The sequence below is a fragment of the Hemicordylus capensis genome, chromosome 3 (assembly GCF_027244095.1).
Source record: "Hemicordylus capensis ecotype Gifberg chromosome 3, rHemCap1.1.pri, whole genome shotgun sequence".
NCBI classification, from domain to species: domain Eukaryota; kingdom Metazoa; phylum Chordata; class Lepidosauria; order Squamata; family Cordylidae; genus Hemicordylus; species Hemicordylus capensis.
The window spans coordinates 304204990-304220915 of NC_069659.1; the positions used below are offsets into that span (position 1 = coordinate 304204990).

General features: G+C 41.1%; 1 protein-coding gene and 1 long non-coding RNA gene across 8 annotated transcripts in view; one reads left to right on the forward strand and one right to left on the reverse strand.

Annotated features, from left to right (window-relative positions):
* Nucleotides 1-15926, forward strand: part of TRIM42 (tripartite motif containing 42) — a 71624-nt gene that overhangs the window by 18077 nt on the left and 37621 nt on the right. For 4 of the 7 annotated variants that reach the window (XM_053312601.1, XM_053312599.1, XM_053312597.1 and 1 more), the window contains 2 exons: nucleotides 2511-2590; nucleotides 9226-9400. The gene's annotated coding sequence lies outside the window, so the exon portion shown is untranslated. Of the gene's footprint in view, nucleotides 1-2510; nucleotides 2591-6521; nucleotides 6777-9225; nucleotides 9401-15926 lie in introns of those variants that run through there. The other 3 variants (XM_053312602.1, XM_053312605.1, XM_053312600.1) reach the window with 2 other exon arrangements.
* Nucleotides 10682-15926, reverse strand: part of LOC128352217 (uncharacterized) — a 34555-nt gene continuing 29310 nt past the window's right edge. The window contains exon 3 of the long non-coding RNA XR_008320262.1: nucleotides 10682-13971. This is a non-coding gene — a long non-coding RNA (uncharacterized LOC128352217). The remainder of the gene's footprint in view (nucleotides 13972-15926) is intronic.

The window sequence follows — 15926 nt, forward strand, 5'->3', positions numbered from 1 at the left end:
GTTTTGCACGCTTGTGTGAACCACTGGGATTGGGACCCAATCCCAGCGGCTACACGGCGGCAAACCTGCCTAAGTGAGGTTAGCCACCCTCTTATATGAGGTTGAGGGAGCAAACACTCCTTTAACCTCATTTTTGTAATTGTGTGTCACAGCTGCGGCTGGCACACCCGGGCGGGGTGGGGGGAGTGGGAGTCCTCATAATGCACTGTGCACTCACATGGTGTATTATTGGACCTCCTAGGGGAGGGGCAGGGCGATGTGTGGTAGTCAGGAGCTACCGGGAGCACAGTCAGTCATCTCGGCAGGCGAACCGCCCGCCCAGGGAAGAAAGCTTGGTTGTCTACAGGAAGAGTGAGTCCAACCCGCTCTCCCTGCAGACCTCCACTGAGCTCTACTCACTGATCATGAGAAGAGCTCCAGAATGTTTTTGAGAGTAACAAGGACAGAGACATGGAGATGGATGGAAGATATTCCTTCCTTCCTTCCTTCCTTCCTTCCTTCCTTCCTGGAGTATGTTGTCTTTGCATTCTCAGTTGTAGAGTGGCATGGGAGTTCCTACAATATTTGTGTCTCAGATCCTGAAGCAAAATACCTTTCTACTAAGTGCCCTTTGTACTAAGTGTTGTTCCCAGATGTTAACTACAACTCCCATCATGCCTAGCTGCAATGGCCTTTGGCTGGAGATTATGGGAGCTGCAGTCAACAACATCTAGGAATCTGTTACAGGGAACACTACATGGAGAGGAACATGTCAATTTCTGCTAAGTTGAATTTTTAATCTGGCAGGGCTGCTATGCCAGCCATGGGCTAGCCGCTAGATGGACTTTGAGAGATTCTGAAAATGTAGTCATCTCTAGTAGATAGATGCAGGGAAGAGACTCCCCCAACATTCCAGTATCTCTCCGTTAATACCTCTGCTAACTTGGCAAAGAGGCACCTTTTAATGTGGTAATTCTCTTTATTTAGCAGGGGGAGAGTAACTGGCCCTATCCACCCCCCAGCACAGTACCTCCAGTAACTCTTGCTGGTGTCTATCTTATGTTTCTTTTTAGAATGTGAGCCCTTTGGGGACAGGGATCCATCTTATTTATTTATTATTTCTCTGTGTAAACCACCCTGAGCCATTTTTGGAAGGGCGGTATAGAAATCAAATAAATAATAATAAATAATACAGCATTTATATTCTTCCTAATTCCTGATTCTGATGGCAGACGTTTGAGCAACAAAAGCTGAACTACATAAGTATGTATGTCCCCTGGGTTCTTATATCAATGAGAAGGTTTTAAGGTGCATACAAGTGATAACTTGGTGATGGAGATGTTAAATATGACAGGGCACTTAGTTACAAAGGTATTCTGCTTCAGGATCTGAGACACAAATGCTATAGGAACTCCCACACCACTCTACAACTGAGAATGCGAAGATAACATACTCCAGGAAGGAACAAAGGAAGGAAAAGTAATCCATCCATCTCCATGTCCATCCACTGCCCCACACTCCATTTCTGTCCTATGCTCCTCATTTAGGTTTTATTTTTGTAGCTGTGTCTTTCCTAGAATTACCTGACGGGCACTGTTCCCTCTAAGGCGTGCACATGTGTGCACACTCACTGATTTTTTTATGTCCGCTCAGTTAATTTTAGATTTGCTCAGGTTTAATCAGGAAGATCCCACTCTGAATGCCTATGCACACACACTGCCTTGATACTGCCGCTCAGAACAAAGCTCATTCCACACAGAGATGGAAAAAATTAGAGAGAACACTGTTGATGGGCAGGTAGCACTTCTCCTTTCTTGCTCTTCCTTTGTTCTCCCTTTTATGGTATCAAGACCTTTCTCTGCTCTAAATCTCATGTGTCATCTTGTGGAATGCAGATGACAAAGTATGGTGCTAGCAATGTGACCTGCATATGTGCATCACAGGCTATATGTAGATTCACTGTTCTGGTACTGATTGTTAAATGCACGAGGTAACTTCCAGTGGGTGGCTCTGAATTGGGTTGGACTTATTGGTTGGGAAGCCTGGGGTTCCTGGGGATAGATGGACGTAGGGATTGCCACCTCTTTTGTCTCACAGGGTACCACTGGAAGCAGCATAAAAATCAAGAATCCAACAGGTGGTGCTTTTCTCATAACTGCAGCTGTCTGACTAATCAAGATGAACATATTCTATTGTGGTCATGGTGGCTGTACCAAGATACATATTCTATACTTTGGTAACATCTGCATAGGACTTTAGTTCCTTATACATGCTGGCAAACTAATGTATCCCCACACGTTATATCTTGATATGTTTTATTTGTCCCCTATATCTATCTCTCATATAGTGCTGTGATTGGCTCATGAATTAGGATATTAATTGGTGGGGAAGAGGGGGACAAGTCTGAGGCTATGGAACACCAGTAGGAATGTTTTGACTTATACCTTCTTTTATGCAATTGTTGGATGTAGGACTGATATCTATGGTTCTGACCAACTTCCCTATTTCCCATGCCTTTCTATGCCCAACAGAGCCACTCAGTTTTCCCATGTGCTAGAGGAGCCCATCAGCATAAGTGTTATGCTGATAGTAGTCTGTCAACAGCACACAGGTATAGTTCTGCCAATTCAGTATTTCTCTGCTGGCATAGCATTGTGTTCTGCAGTTACAGGATAATTTTGTACTATCTCTCTTACAGTTCAACTCCAGATAACGTTGCTCTGTTAGATTTGTATTATTTTTAAAAATCAAAACGTTTCCCCAACCTTTGTGTCTCACATCTCATCTTTTCTGTGACAACTTCTGGCTATAATTACTAAAATCTTGTAGGCCCATTTTTCCAGACTAAATCAAATATAACAAGTGGATTAATACAAAATGTATTGAATAAAGATAACATTTCTGTTTCATTACATAGTACAGATTTTTCTGAGCAGTCTAGATTAGTTAGTTACCTTCTTTTTTCTTGGAATAAAAGATACAACTTTGGGAAGAGATTTTTTTAAAATACTGTGGTTGTAGATGACAAAGGCAGATGTAGATTTTAAATTTACCTCAAGGGTGGCTATCTTCTAAAGAGATGAGATAAATCCATAGACTGGATTGATACTGTTTTCAAGAAATGTCCTTATATTATAATTTAGTGACTAATTACTGAAATACTTAATTTCTCTAGCATGTGTGAAAAACGATTTGGAGCTCTTATCTCATTGAACCCAAAATAAATAGAATGTATTTAAATACAATGTAGATCATTATTCCCATTTTACAGATGGGGAACTGAAGAGTGGCTTGTCCAAGACCATACTGTGAGTTCATTAGCTTATGCCTGTCTTTGGATTTTGAACTCAGGTCCACCTTTAAAACTCTATTTCCTAGACTAAATTGGCTCCTGCTGTGCTGTACCATTACTGTGGTGTACTGTGTAGTCTGAACCACTTCACTTGCTGTATAGCACCACTCCTTTTGTTCAGCTTTTCCTAAGCATCTTGTTCCCCAGCTACCTTAGAGATGTCAGTTCTCCAGCTTGGCTTTGGATACAAATTTTAGAGACTTGATAGAGTGCCCATCCCCATGGAGGAGCACACTTCCATAGAACCCAAGGCTCAAATCTGAGCTCAAAGTTAAAAAAAGCCTGCCTCCTTCCCAGGAAAAATGCTCTACAAATGTGTATATTTCTTCCAGCAGCAGTGCTCATGAGCAGCATTTAACCAATGGTGAGTGTGGGGATCTCCTTCTTTTCCCTACAGCCCTCTTGCCCTGCTACAGGAGGAGGAGGTATTTGTGTACTTTTCACTCTCTCCCTCCTGTTGTTGTAAGTGACCTGACTGGCTGAGTCCTCAGCACATCAGAAAGAGTGTGCAGTGCCCCTGAGAGCTATAGTCTTTGCAGGATGTACTGTGATTGTGGTTTCACACCATTTGTGATAATGCGAGTAAGCTGCATGCACACATTATGTTCATGGCATGTACAATCTGTATACACGTGTACATGTACATATCAGTTATTCACATGTTATGTCCGATACATGTACAGCAGTACACTATCTGCATTTAAGGCCGGGCTGTATCCAGGTTCATTTTAAAGGTGAATGCATGGACAATAACTTGAACAAAAACATGTACATGTGTACAGACATTTATATGGAGCCAGAGTGGTGTAGTGGTTGGAGTGCTGGACTAAGACCAGGGAGACCTGAGTTCAAATCCCCGTTCAGCCATGATACTTACTGGGTGACTTGGGGCGAGTCACGTCTCTCTCAGCCTAACCTACTTCACAGGGTTGTTGTGAGGAGAAACTTAAGGATGTAGTACACCACTCTGGGCTCCTTGGAGGAAGAGCAGAATATAAATGTAATGATGATGATGATGATGATGATAATCCCCCAGAGTGCCTCTCCCATCAACAATATGGTGAGACGTAACTTTAATAAATATATACCAGATCAGTCATCACCTGGGTCAACAAGGACCGCGCCAGGTGCTGGAGTCCCTGGACATCTGGTGGCAAGTGGGCAACAGGACTCAGGATCTTCAGTTGAGCAACCAGGGCTGAAGACAGCAAAGTTACTGGAAGAAAAGTCACTTAACTGGAAAAAAATATACAAAAAACGCCAACAAGGAAATAATGATCTGCTATTACAAGTCTAGTCCAACTAGAAGAGGTTATTTAAAAAGAATGTACCAAATTTGGAAAGAGAAGCATCCAGATACAGAAATAACAGAACAAAGGCTAGCAGACCAGAGAAGATTCATAATAAGAAATAAAGTATTCACAGGAGTTGAGCTGGAAGAACTGGAAAGAGCAACACAGGCTCAAGATATGGAAGAAGAATTACCACCAACTGAAGCAGTTGCTCATGTGCAGGTGGAGGAGGTGTTGGAAATAGAGGATGCCACTGTTGCTAAACTGTTTCAAAATCAAAACCAGGCAACCTCCCCTTTGCCTTCACCTCAAAAACCCAAATGCCATTTAACAGAAAAGCAACAAGAACTAAAGCAAAACATAACTGAGCACATGAACCAAACAACCACAAGGGTTCAACTTCCAGCTCTAAAAACAGTTGCCAAAATACAACTTACTCAGGCATTAAAAGATGTCAATGCTGCACTTGCAGAAATAACAACCATTAATTTGCAAGAAACAAACCAACTAATGTACAGTGCAGCAACAATAACAACACAAGAGCTCGGATATAAGGACATGTAAAAAAAGAAAGTAGTACATCATCTAAATGGAAGATTAGATTAGAAAATAAAGTATCTAGGCTTACATCAGATGCTAGTAAATTAAAAGATATGAAAGACAAGAAGCTGAAGAATGAAAACAACAAACAGTATCTGATCCAAAAATACCACCTAGATTCAAGGAAAATTAGAGAAGTCCTGGAAATAATAAAGCAGCAAATAACAGCAGTGTCAAAGAAGATTAGCAGATATGAAGCCAGAATTACACAACACAGGCAGAATCTCCCATTCCAGTTGAATCAGAGACGTTTCTACCAAAGCACAGAAGGAGAAACTGCAAGAATCATAGAAACACCCAATAAAGAAGAAACAGTGCAATTCTGGGGGAAATTATGGGACAATCCAATAGATTATAATAAAAAAGAAGGCTGGGTGAAAGAGGTCGAAAAATGTAACCAACAAATTCAAGATCTAATAATAACACCAGAATTAATAAATGTTTGATTGCAGGAGGTTTTTCACAGGAGGCTTTTAAAGCCCTTTAAGACACATCTCCTCTGGAATGGAGGTGCTGCATTCACATGTTGGCCAGATTTACCCTGAAGTCCCTGCAAGTTATTGGGGAGCAGTTCACACACAAGAAAAATAAAATAAAAGCACCACACATGCTTCACAGTTCTCACTCAGACCTTCTGGGTTGCAAAACAACTTGAACATAAGTGCATTTATAAATGAATGAATGAATAAATAAAATTAATAAAATACTGTTCCAGAAGTTTTTGCAATTTTCTGCCATGAAACAAGCCACTTATAGGACTTTTTAGATAGTTTTTTTTAAGTCAGCAAATTTTCCAAGCTGTTTCAAAATAAATATTCAGAGACTTCTCGGTCCCTCCCCCCCCCCATATCCAAGCCCTATGGCAAGCAGATCCCTATATATTGGGGGGGGGGCGGTGGGAAAGGTAACCACAAAAAGGAGTTCACACTCTACCTGGCAAATGCTGGTCTGGGTTAAGCAGGGCAGCAAGGGGTCTTCTGCTGCAGAGAACACTCTGGCTGCCTCCTCCTTCCTGGCTGGCTTGGGCCCTACTCGAGTTCAGGCTTCACTGCGGCCTACACGGAGGCCTCCATGGAAGCCCCGCCCACCCGCCGATCAGCTGAGAGGCGGGAGAAAAGGAGCTCTTTGCAGCTTGCCCGCTGCATCGATTGCGGGCCAGCAGAACAAGCAGGAGAGACGGCGAAGAGGGCAAGTGGCTGAGAGGCTATGGGGCTGGGCAGGGGGCAATGGGGAGTCACATGAGGTGCCTCTGGGGTGCCCCTCCAGGCAGTGGGGCCCCCAGACAATTGTCTCCCCTTGCCCTATCATTGTTACGCGCCTGCCTATGGCCATATGAATAGGCCTACTACTGAGCAAAATGCACAAGGTCCATAAAAAACAAATGTATCTCTGATTTGTTTATTTCAGAGTTATCCTCCCATTCTGATCTGCATAAACTGTCACCTTGATTCCCAAAATGAGAGTGGTCAATACTAATAATTGCAATTTGTATAGAGTTTTCAAGCACTTCTTATATTTTATCTTGTTGCAGTCCTTGCAAAAAACCCTGCAAGGTAAGCAAATATTATCCCCTTATGGCAGATGAAAGTTGTGAACGAATGGAAGTGGTCTGCCTAAGGCAACTTATTGAATTAATGGCAGATACGATGAGATTCAAAATAGGGAGGTCCTCATTCACAGCTCGGTCTCTTAGCCACTAGTTTACACATGGCACAATAATGACACTGGCTGGTGGGCCACTGTGTGAAACAGGATGCTTGACTGAATAGGCCTTGGGCCTGATCCAGAAGGGCTGTTCTTATGATGTGCAGCTCTCCATCTCTGGAAGGCTGAATGATCCTCAGAAACAAATTTATATATGTAAAGGGCTTTTGGAGGGGTAAGTGATGCAAAAATCCCTCTCTCCTCCCCCTCCATGCTTGCTGCACGGTGGAAAGAAGTCTTCAGCCCAAGAACACTGATGGCCTCTTGTGGACCTGCTGCCCTCCACAGCTCTCCCTCTAGTGATGGAGGGCTGTGCATCATGTCAGCCAACACTATTGCTTATTTTAAAAGAAAATACCTTAGAGATGCATAATTCCAATAACATTTGCATCATATCTTTAACATGATGTGATTGTTATGGTCTCACTAAATCCAGCTCAGGTCTCAAGTCAATGAAAATGCCTCTGTATTTCCAAGAAATTTTTAAGTTCATTTCTCCATGCTTATTTCATGTTAAATGTGTCTCAGCTACTTAGTAATTGAAAGTGCCATTAGATTAGTGCCATTCTGAAGGACAGTGTAGTGTTATGGTTCCATTTTACAAATGGGTTCCTGAATCTTGAAGATTCTTGCTAAGTTCCTGACTCAGGATGAAAGACTAGGGTCATGCACAATGCTTTTGGTAAAATACCATAGTTCTCCATTGTTTAAAACATTTTGCATTTCTGGACCATCTTGTTTTGTTCACTGGCAATCGAGTGCTACTGAATACACAAGCCAGCACTAATTATGATGACAGCTCCTTCCCAAAATATGAATACATGATCTGTGACATATGGTTGTTCATTTGCAGAGCAGTTTCCAACAATTCCTCCTTGCATTATGTATATTTTCATTGTGAACAACATATTTTCTGTAACAGCAGGCAAGCCATTCAGCTATAAACAATGATAATTTGTAGTAATGAAGCATTTTTCAAGGGAAGAATACCAAGGTGTAAGTGACTTATGCAGAAGCCAACCAGAATGGTCAATTCTAGTTTAGAGTCTTCTCCATAACAGGCATATATCACATAGGTTAAAATGGCGGTTACTTTTCTGTTCATAATTTGATTATATTATGATCATATAATCTTTGTCTCCATAAGGTAGATTTCATCTAAATTTGCACAGTTTGAGATGGTAGCTAGTAATGATATCTAATAGATATTTTTTGCCTACCATTTTGCAAACATCACATTCTTTGTCTATTTTTCTCTTGCTGAAAAAATGGAGATAAAGGATAGGGAATCCTAACAAGTAAGTTTAGTTATTGTATCGGACCAAAAAAAAATCTACATATCATCAGATTTTGGTACACCTGCACTGATAGTGGCTTTCCTAGGAGATTATGCATATTTGACAATCGGTTTCCCCTCCTTAAGTGCATCTTCCAGTCTCCCTAGACTGATGCTGCACTCAGCTAGAACCATTGGTGTCAATACTGTCATTTTGATATCCAGTCAAGCAGGGGCGTAACAAGGTTGGAGTGGGCCCAGAGACAAGATTTTAAAATGCCCCCCCCCCCCCACTGAAGCTCAGCTCATGAAGTAAAGACATCTTAAGTTATTGTGGACGATGCAAGTTATTGTGGACGATGCAATGGTACTAGAGAAAGACATACTGTTCTGGTAGCTCCAGGTCTTAACACTAACATCAGTTTTGGAGGATGAATACAACGGAAGGAAGCCCGGGCAGGTGCGTGGCTGGGGGAGTCAGTCATGTGACTTGCCTCTGGGGGCCCCCTCCAAGGCAGTGGGCCCCCAGACAACTGTCTCCCCTTGCCCTATTATAGTTACGCTCCTGCAGTCAAGGCACAGGAACACATGCCAGGCTTGAGCATTATTAATGACCAAGTCATGGATATCTGCTTTTTAGAATGGACCTTTGATCTGGCATTGATATTATATTCATCATTTCAAGGGCTCAATGGCATGCAAAGTATTTCCTAACATCCTACATATCAGAGCTTCTCATGTGAGAGCACATTAACAAGACCATTCCCACATAAAAACAATGCAGGTGAGATGTGTGGTTATTTGCAATGTGTTTATGATGGAAATGTTAAACTACACAAGATGGAAAACCTATTTAAAGTTACTAGTTAGAGTCTCATTAAGCTGTCAACATACTTTCAGAAATACAGTATGTGCATAGAACCGAGTGGTGGTTATATTAAAAAGATAGTGGCTGAGATCCAATGTACCGTGCTATATGTTCTACATATGAACCCTCTGTTTTCCCTTTTTGCCCTCAAAAGCTGCCTCTAAAGATTAGGAGACCACCTACACCAGTGCAAAGGAAGGTAGCTGGAAGAAAAATATTGGCAACCACGCTGTATGCATGAATGAGAAGGGCTTTCTGCTTATACTTGAAGCTTTTTGGATCATCATTAGAGAAAGATTTTCAAAATGAAGTGCTTTAAAAGCTGACAGGTATGAGCTTAACTGCTTTTAAGACATTGGTGTATGTCTTTGTAGAGATAGTCATCCTTCATACAACCATCAGAAATAAAGTCAATATGATCATTTTCTACTAACATTAAATTGTTTTTGCACTCCTACAAAACATAAATAGTGGAGAGGTGCATAAACAACCAGATATGTTTTCAACAGCTGACATGCCGTGCAGCCTTACATGGGCAGGGCAAGAGCTCCATCCCTTGCGGGGAGGGGAGAGAAGCCTCATAGGCTGTTAGTTAAATTGTTCCTTGCAAGGATGGAATTCTTGCTCCAACCTCATAAGGTTGTGCAGCATGTCAGCCAACATTTTATATTGCAGCTGATTATTTGGCTGAATAGACAAACTACTTCTTGCAAATCTAATTGTAAACCACCCAGGGATGCAAGTTTTGGGTGGTATAAAAATATGTTAAATAATAAATAAAATAAAATACATAAATGTACTTTTCTATTCAGTTGGACGTTTGGCCACAATAAAAACTTTTAACGCAGCTTCAGCTTCATGCATGTGTCTCCTTTTGCTTAGGCTTTGGTTGTCTCGGATTGTCACCCTAAAGGCATCCTCTGTCTTCTGAAAGATTTAGTTGCTGTTACTGTAAAAATAAATAGGACTTTTAGAAAATGTGTGTTTCTAAATTAGATTCAGTAGCTGACATCTGGACTAAATTACTTAGTCTAACTGCTCAGGAGTTACTCTAAAGGACTACAAAATTTTAGTAGGATGTCTTCTAGTAAATTTAGTCAAGGTGTCAGCCATTGTTTAGAATTTGCTACTAGTTATCAATGAGGCGCTCCTGAATTACATTTTTAAATGTGAGAATGAATATAAAAATGACTTTGTGCTGCATTCTGCAGCAAATGTTCAACCCTGATAGAGTGAAGAATTGGGTGTTATAACTATCAAAATGACAGTAAATAAAACATCTAGTTGGTATAGCAACCTAAACACTTCAGCAGCCAAATGCCTTCCTCCATCTGTCCTTCTGGGAGAAAACACTCCAGAATTGAATTCTGCTTTTTTGGTTTCCTCTATCTGGCTGATCAACAGAGATTTTATATTAAAGGTATCACTGTACAATACCATAAGTTTTAAGAAGAGATTTTAACTTGAATTTTAGTTATTTAAGTAGTCTATTTCTGGAACAGTAGAAACTCAGAAATCATTAAAGAAATATTAATTTCTTTAATGATTAATTTAATGATAATGAAGTAAGCAGTAGAATACAAGTATGGCAATTGCATGGACACATCAAGCACCAGCCTTTTACAGGCAATAATATTATGTTTTTATTATTAAGCATATTATATACTGCTTTTTAACAAAGAAAAGTTCACAACGCAGTTGAAATAGTTTACATAGCATAGAAATGAAAAGTTGTTTTCCTTTCCCAAAATAGTTTACAAACTTTAAAAGGAACACAAGGGAGACAGTAGCAACAGACACTGGGAGGTATGCTATGAACACGAATATGATGAATATTCATATCCCACTTTTCAGCCAAAGTTCCCAAAGCAGTTTACATAGATATACATAAATAACATGACTCCCTGTCCCCAAAGGGCTCACAATCTAAAAAAGAAACATAAGATAGACACCATCGACAGCCACTGGAGGGATGCTTTGCTGGGGATGGATAGGGCCAGTTGCTCTCCCCTTGCTCAATAAAGAGAATCACCACTTTAATAAGGTGCCTCGGGACTCAGTTAGCAGGGGACCATGCAGCCCATGTTAGCAAGTCTGTGATGAGCAGCAGGAGAGACAGTTGTTCTCTCCCTTCTAAATATAAGAGTCGCTATTTTAAGAGGTGCCCTTTCCCCCAGCTAGCAAGGGTAATCTTATAGAGGACCTCTTTGTCAGGGTTGACTGTTCCGGCATAACACTTAGGCTCCGGTTACTTCAGTACACTTTTTTTTTAAAATCACTTTTTAAAGTACCAGTTGATCACTTTAAATTCTATTGCTGAAGAATGTCCTCCCTTAGGACTTCATTCATTCATTCATTCAAGTTAGTTTCATTTATGTCCTGCCCATCTAAAAATGGCTAAGGGCGGTTCACAATAAAAATAAAACTGTTTAAACTATTAGCATAAAATAGAAAATAAAACCATTTAAAAATATCAACATACAACTCTTTTAAACACCAATAAAAATACATAAATATCATCAAAAGCCAAGCTGAAGAGATGGGTCTTTATTGCTCTCTTGAAGATATCTAAAAATAACTTTCTTATACCCAGGGGGAGCGTGTTCCACAACCTAATGATGACTACTCAAATGCCTGATTCCAAGCTTCTACAGGTGAACTGGTAGCACCTGGAGATGAACCACCAGGGGACTGGGGGTCCTTTTGTTTTCAAGTATTTAGGTTTTAAATGTGAAGATCAGAAACTCCAGTATTAACTCAAACACAATACAGAAATATTGTTCCCATCCCACCTACTTCTTTCTGTTAATTATAGCAACAAGAATGACATGAAAGTTACATTACTAATCAATTGGCAACAGGTGTGTTGATAGAGGTTATCCAATTGACATAGTATATCTGGACTTCAAAAAAGCTTTCAAAAAAATTCCTTATCAAGGACTCTTGAGAAAACTTAGCAGTCATGGGATAAGTGGAGAGGTTCATGTATAGATTGTTAACTGGTTGAAGGACAGGAAACAGAAGGTGAGTATAAATGGACAATTCTCTAAATGGAGAGAAGTGGGGTCCCCCATGGATCTGCACTGGGACTGGTGCTTTTTAATTTATTAATAAATGACCTAGAAGTTGCGGTAATCAGTGAGGTGAGCAAATTTGCAGATGACACTAATCCACTCAAATCCAGGGGTGGGCGCGGGGGGCAGTAGCTGCAAAGAAAGCAGCACTTTTGGGGAGGATCGGGGGAGTAGCAGCCAGCACCGGCAAAAGGGCGAGTGAGTGGCCTTTTGGGATTGCTGTGCAGGCAGCTTGTAGGGTGTGTGTGCACACACAGCGCGCAGCTTAGAGGTAATGGTGGCACTAAAGGCATGCCCTCTCTCCTGGGGTTACTCCCCTGCAACTGGTATTTAGAGACCTCTGAGGCTGAAGGTGGCCTATAGCCATCAGACTAGTAGCCATTGATAGACCTGTTCTCCATGAATTTATCTAAACCCCTCTTAAAGCCATTCAGGCTGTAGGTTGTCACCACATCTTATAGCAGAGGACTCCAAAGGTTAATTATGCATTGTGTGAAAAAGTACTTCCTTTTGTCGGTCCTAAACATTTTGGTAATCAGTTTCATGGGATGACCCCTGGTTCTAGTGTTATGCAAGAGGGAGAAAAAAATTTCTCTATCAACTTTCTCCACACCATGCATGATTTTCTAGACTCCTGTCATGTTTCTCCTCAGTCACCTTTTTTCTAAACCTAATGCCTAATGCCTCAGGTATTGTCGCCTTGCCTTGTAAGGAAGGTGCTCTAGGCCCCTGATAATCTTGGTTGCCCTCTCCTGCAACTTTTCCAGTTCTACAATGTCCTTCTTAAGATATCGTGACCAGAACTGTAGACAGTACTCCAAATGTGGCCTCACCATAGTTTTGCATAAGGGCATTATAATATTAGCAGTTTTCAACCCCCTTCCCAATGATTCCAAGCATGGAACTGACCTTTTTAACAGCTACAGCAGATTGAGCTGACACTTTCCATCATGCCCCCAAGATCCCTTGCCTTGTCAGTCACTGACAGTGAGAGTAGGGGTGTGCGAGCTCGGCTCAGCTCCATGGGTTTGGGGTTAAACTGGACCAGCCTTCGAACTGAACCAGACAAGAGTTGAAACAAGGCTCAGAACTCTTCTGGTAAAGGGGAATCTGGTGAGGACTTTAGAATTCTTCATCTATGTTTGTTTTTTTAACATGAAATGAAAAACATCGGTATGCAAAATGTTGTTTGAAGATAGAGATGTATTCCTTTACACCTGTCTGCCCTATTTTTGGAAATTGGCTGTGAAGCTAAACTGGTTTCCTGACATTTTCCACCATTTTGATTTGGTAAACAACTTTGATAATGAGAGAAGCAGCCAAGGAAATAACAACTGTAGTATCTCTCAGGCAATGGGGGAAAGGCGGGGATGGGGCGTGGAGAAATCAGATGTAAATCAGGGTTAATACCAACTGGGAGTCTGGGAACAAGCATTGGAGCAAACCTTGGAACATAAAGGGCAACACTCCCCAATCTATTCCCAAGCATAATTCAAAAATAATTGTGATTTTAACTTTTAAAGGCCTTACACTGAGGATCTGAGAATGGCAGCATAATAAATCAATCAATGATGGTGGGATGGCCAGAGCGCATGAATGCTGCTGCAGTCAGAGGTGCACAGCAGGAATGCAGCTTCAGTGCTGCAAGTCAAAAATCTGCAGTGTGATAAAATAATACGGAAGGTGTTCTCTTTTTGCAGGACAATGCACTTGCTCACAAGGCTGGCAAGACGATGGATGTTTCGAGGAATTTGGGGTTTGAATGCATAGATCATCCACTCTACTCACCAGATCTTGCTCCATCTCACTATTTCCTGTTTCCAAACCTTTAAAAGAATTTGAAAAGGAGGAAATTTTCAAATGATTCGGAGGTGATAGCAGCAGCAGAGCACTATTTCAGTGACTTGACATCAATTTTTTTTTGAAAGATGAGAAATGATGTGTTGAACGTTGGGGTGAATATGTGGAATAGCATGTAAATTTCATGACTCTAGGTCATTCACTTCTTGGTCGGGCCTAGAACCTTTCAGCACCACTTCATATTTCTACTATCTGCAGTGTGATAATACTATTTCTACCACACTAATTTGAATTTTGAGGTATTGCCACTTCCAATAACTGTTGAAGTATCGCCTAGTTTGTATTATACTTTGTAATAAAATAGAGTAGAAATGTAAAATACTTATTTCCTTCCATATTTATGGTTTGTGTGTGTGTGTGTGTGTGTGTGTGATATCTATAGTGGCATATAATAATTAGGGATGTGCACAAATTGATTTTTGATTCAATTTGTGCCCAAAACAATCACCCCTGATTTGTTTTGTGTTCAAATCTATCCCCCCATATCACCCCAGATTCGATTTGCATTTGCTTTCATTCAATTCAGATTTGGATCAATTTGGACCACTTAACAAGGTCCTAGTGGCACCACAATTGGGTGGTAGGTAGGGCCCCATGGGTGCCATCTACAACCCAAATTTCAAGGCAGTGGGACACTTGGTTCATTTTTAATGAATTATTTTAGTTTTTTTTCTGATTTTGAACATTTCCACCATAGGAAATAATGGGGATTCAATATCACCATATCCTAACCCTAACACAGATCTCCAGCTTTCATTAAAAAAAAAAAAAAAGCTAAGCTCTAGTCCTTGTAGAAGTGGAATTATGGAGCAAAATGTGCACACATTATTTTTCACGTGTTCAGATATATAGAAATATAGAAAGCTGGCAGGGGAATTGGGAACCTCCGCGGACACCCCCTGCCTCCAGGAACTCCCCCGAGTGGGAAAAGGTAAAAAATTATTATTATTATTATTATTATTATGGTCCACAACCGCCCTGAACATTTGGGGTGTGTTTGGTCCGAGATCGGACCAAACGGGGTGGTTCAGTTTGACCCTGAACTGTTGAACTGAACCGGCTCGATGTTGAATTGGCTCAATGTCGAACTGGTTTGCACATCCCTAAACCCTATGAGGATTCATTGCACACCTTTATTTCTTCTGTTCATTTTGACTGTCACTGGAGAGTGCCAACTGTCAACTCCCATGTGCCAACTACACCCCACCCCACCCCCTGCAAGGCAGTGGGGTACTCATTTTAATTTTTAGGAATATTGAAATATTTATGTTCTTTTGTGCCTAATAACTTTTCCTCATAATGAATTCCTATGAGGATTCATTTTATGCCTTCATTTCTTCTGTTCATTTTGACTATCACTGGACAGTGCCAACTGTCAACTGCCATGTGTCAACTCAACCCCTGCCCCCACCCACAGACACTGAGGCACTCATTTTTTTTAAGGTATTTTTGAAGTGTTTAGATACTTTGGTGTCTTCATTACACATCATCATTTCTTATGTTCATTTTGACCCCACTGCTTTGAATGTGGGGGTGGGGAATTAGTGGCATCCCATGTTCCAACTACCCCACAACGCACAAGCCACTGGGTACTCAGCTTATTTTATAAGAAATTTTTGAGGTGTTTAGACTCTTCGGCTTGTAGTGAATCCTCATAGGGATTAATGATGAGGAAAGGTTATTAGACACCAAAGAGCCTAAACACTTGAAAAAAAATCATAGAACATAAACTGAGTAGTACCCCACTGCCTTGCATGTGGGTGGGGGGTGTAGCTGGCACCTGACAGTTGACAGTTGGCACTGTCATGGGAGGACAGCTGGTCTTGTGGTAGCAAGCATGACTTGTCCCCTTAGCTAAGCAGGGCCTGCCCTGCTCACAAATGAATGGGATACTAGAACTGTGAGCACTGCAAGATATTCC